The 3,818-nt window shown below is 38.3% G+C and overlaps 1 pseudogene; it reads right to left on the bottom strand.

Moving 5' to 3' along the window:
- Positions 1 to 454: 454 nt before the first annotated feature.
- On the bottom strand, positions 455 to 3,418 carry LOC112390643 (mitotic spindle assembly checkpoint protein MAD2A pseudogene; annotated as a pseudogene).
- Positions 3,419 to 3,818: the final 400 nt, after the last annotated feature.

Raw genomic sequence — 3,818 nt, 5'->3', positions numbered from 1 at the left:
AAATAATTGGAAAATTTTTCAATATGGAAACTATACAAATGAAATAAATGGCAAAAGGACCTAATAAGAGCAATATTTTATTACTTATGGACTATCATTAGTTACTTTCAGGATCTAAACAAATATTCTGAATATTCATATTTCTTTTGCTCTATTTTATATTTAAATATTTCTGTATATTCTGAGTCAAGCTGCTTGACCAAAAGGTCTGATTTAGAAAGACATTTATTTTTATGGCAAAAGTTTTTCCATCTACAGTACTACCTTCAAAGGAATTGACATTACAATGTTAATGAAATCTGCTAGTTCCCTTTGGAACAGTGTGCAATAACTTACATCAGCCCTATGGAAAGTGAAACAGGTACCAAGGAATGGAACAATTATGCACAGATTCAGTAAAGTATAATGTTAAGTCTTCCCCATCTAAAAATTAACCAATGAAATATATCAACTAAAGTTGATTTGGTTTCAGGAAAACCACATTTGAGAATACAAGTACATTACTGTCTTTAGCTCATCCTCAGTCATTGACAGGAATTTTGTAGGCTACCATGCTATTTACTTTGTGAATTGTAGTAGTAAATGAACGAAGACGAACTTCTTCAGAATTGGTAATGAACTGTGGTCCTAACTCTTCCCACTCTTTTCAGGTACAACCAAATCTTTGTCTGTATAAATCAGGAGATCAAATGAACAAGAAACTTTCAACAGTGGCAGAAATGTCACTGTAGCTGTGATCTGTCTGATCACTGAGCGAATTTCATCTTGGATAGCTTTCTGAGACTTTTCTCTGGGGGCACTGTCATCTTTTGTGGTCTTGTCACACTCAATATCAAATTGCCATCTTTCAAGGACCTCACCACGTTCAATATTTGAGATGACTACCACCAATTTCTGCACTGAACACTTGTATAACCATTCTTTCAGTTGTTCCACCACATTATTTAGGTATTTTATGAGTTCAGGATCAGTAGTTACAAGCAAGGTGAGTCCATATTTCTGCACTCGAGTAAAGGTTTCGGATGGATATAAGCCACGCTGATATAAAATGCTGTTGATGCCAAATGCTGGTCCAGAATGGCGCTTCCTGAACTCTAGTCCATCACCGTCGACCAGTTTCACCTCGCGGGGGTGAGGGTGAGGGGTGAGCTCTGCACTTTAAAGAAACTCTCCGGGCAAAGGAGCTGTACCGCGAAGCAGGCCTCAGCAGCACCTAGGCGTACTCCTCCATCATTAGCAACGCGTCCGGAGGAGGCGCCTGCATCTGCCTCTTCCCAGATTCCTCCTGCCGGGCAGGAGTCCGGGGCTGAGAGGGCTTGGGTTCGGGGCCACTCCGGCCCACCCGGCTTCCCCCCGCCTCGGAAGCCGAGCCGCGGGCCTGACGGGCAGCCTGGGCTCCGTTCTCTCAACCTCTTACATTATTTGAAAATAAGAAGCTTCAGAAGCTTCTTTTACTCATTATGCTTTAATTTACATAATATAATTAGTTCACTGATCATACTCTTATTGGTACTCTGATTTGCCATAACAATCCTTCATTTTCAAACACTTCTTGAATGTTTCTTTTAAATTTTGGCTGCATAATTTCCACTTAACCTCTGCACCTGTGTTGCTCTTTCAATTTCCATAACCAACTATTTTCTCTTTTGAGTAATGTTCTATAATCCTGACTGGTTTTACTGACTTTTATTTATAAATTGTAATCTGTCCTGTATGTTTTCCTTTTGTCACAGAAAAATTGTGAATCCAGAACAAAACAAATATTTCAAGAGATAATTTTTCCACAAGTCACTTTTTTTAGATAACTAGAATGAGTTACGTTGATAGAAAGTGTTCTTCAAAAGACAAACCACTTAAATGAGATATTCCTCACCTAGTAGTCAGTTGTACTTCTTTGGTGTCCTCAGGGAAATACTAATGTCAGATTAATACACCTATTTTCTGTATGTAGAAATTTTAATATATATCTGCATATTATATTTTCTCAACATATATGTTAACTTGTCTCAATGTTTTGCAGATGAGTAAACTGAAACTCAGAAATCCTATGTATACTGCCCAAATAATCAGCAAAAAATAACAAAATAGCAATTCCAGCCAGATTTACTGTCTCAATAATTTGCACACACTTCACTGTATATATACATATTTAAGATTTGTGTACAGAGACTCTTAGCATCTCACTTTTAGAGATTAAAATATTAGTAAGTCTTCCATTTTGTTGTGATACGGAAGTCCAGAGTTCCTAAATATTTGTAAAAAGGAGCAACTGCTCTTGGAGAGAAAAACAGCAGGCACATATTTAACTTATCAGTCCTTTACAAGAAAATAATTGGACAGCAGAGAGAAATATAACAGGTCACCACCTCAAAAAAGGACAGCATTTACAAGAGACCATGGCATGATAAGAACAATCATATTATGAGTTTGCAACTGTTGTCATCCATCATGTTGGGAATACAAATAAGGATGAGATATGGAAAAAGAATATATGAGGGTTGCTAAAGCTTTTCTCAGGAAGTATCTTTTTCTCATTAAAAGCAGTTTAACAAATAACATCACAGGTAGGGCAAATGCAAAATGACAGGCCTAGCAACAGAGGGCAGACATCATTTCTGTAATCAAATGGAAATCTCACGAGCATTATGAAACTAACCAGAGCAGCTGCCTTTGAATTTTGCTAAAAAGACATATGCTCTTAGAACAGCCCCTTCCACTGCTGGTGGCCGAAACCCAGTAGGGTACTATTGTAATGCTATTCCACTTATATTTTATTATTTTACTCATAGCCACATTTTACTCAGAATATTGAAACTTTCATGGAAATTAAATGCCATGTGTTCACATTAGACTTCCACTGGCAGCTCCATTCTATGTGACACAGTCTAGTCTAAGAAGAATTTGACCCCAGTCTTGCTGAAAACATTCCCTCAGTTATCTAAATGTCAACTCCTTCAAATTTAGCACTAATATTTTAAAATACAAAGGTCTCAGTTTTACATACATAAAAGAAAACTATTCAAACTGAAACCAAGCAGGACCCTGCAGGGCCCTCTTGGGGACAGACAACCTCCCCCCACCTTAGATCCCCCAGCTCTTGTTTGTAGAAAGTTTTAGCCTCCTCTGCCTTCCATGAGTTACAAAGAGCAAATTTAATCAGAGAAGTGAGAAAATGCAAAAATAAAGGAAAGCAGTCAAGCAAGACAAAATAATAATAGTTTAGCCATAAAACAAAGTCAAGGACCTTTAGTTCCTTCTCAAGGGCCATAGATAATATCTTGAGCCATATCCTTGAGTTGTTTTGCTGATACTAAAACCGCTACCAGGTGGAGGAAGTTAACTGCATGCTGACCACCAGCACAAAGACCCCAGGCCAGGTGGAACCAGAAGGTTGGTGTGTCTGAGATCCCTGAAACATCACCTTGTTAGTTACCTCACCATCAACCAATCAGAGAATTGTGCATGAGCTGATCACATTGTCTTTAAAAAACCCTTCCCTGAAATCCATCAGGGAGTTCAGGTCTTTGGAGCACAAACTGCCCATTCTCCTTGCTTGGTGCCCTCAATCAACACTGTACTTTCCTTCACAACCCGGTGTCAGTAGATTGGCTTTTTTCCATGTCTGGTGAGTAGGCCAAAGTTTGGTTTGGTAACAAACCCTGTAGTCACTAGCCCTAAGAAGTTTTTTTACAAGTAACATTGTAAAACTATGTCAGAAATACTGAGTAGGAAGTTGTATTTATCAAGGACAAATATTAAATCCTATGTTTCCCATGTGCAATGTGCGACTGTCATTCCTTCACATTAGGACAACTGCT

Source organism: Neophocaena asiaeorientalis, unplaced genomic scaffold (assembly GCF_003031525.2).
Source record: "Neophocaena asiaeorientalis asiaeorientalis breed wild unplaced genomic scaffold, Neophocaena_asiaeorientalis_V1.1 scaffold39, whole genome shotgun sequence".
In the NCBI taxonomy this organism is placed as follows: domain Eukaryota; kingdom Metazoa; phylum Chordata; class Mammalia; order Artiodactyla; family Phocoenidae; genus Neophocaena; species Neophocaena asiaeorientalis.
Note: the sequence above shows the minus strand (reverse complement) of the source record. Positions and strands in the feature narration are given on the sequence as shown.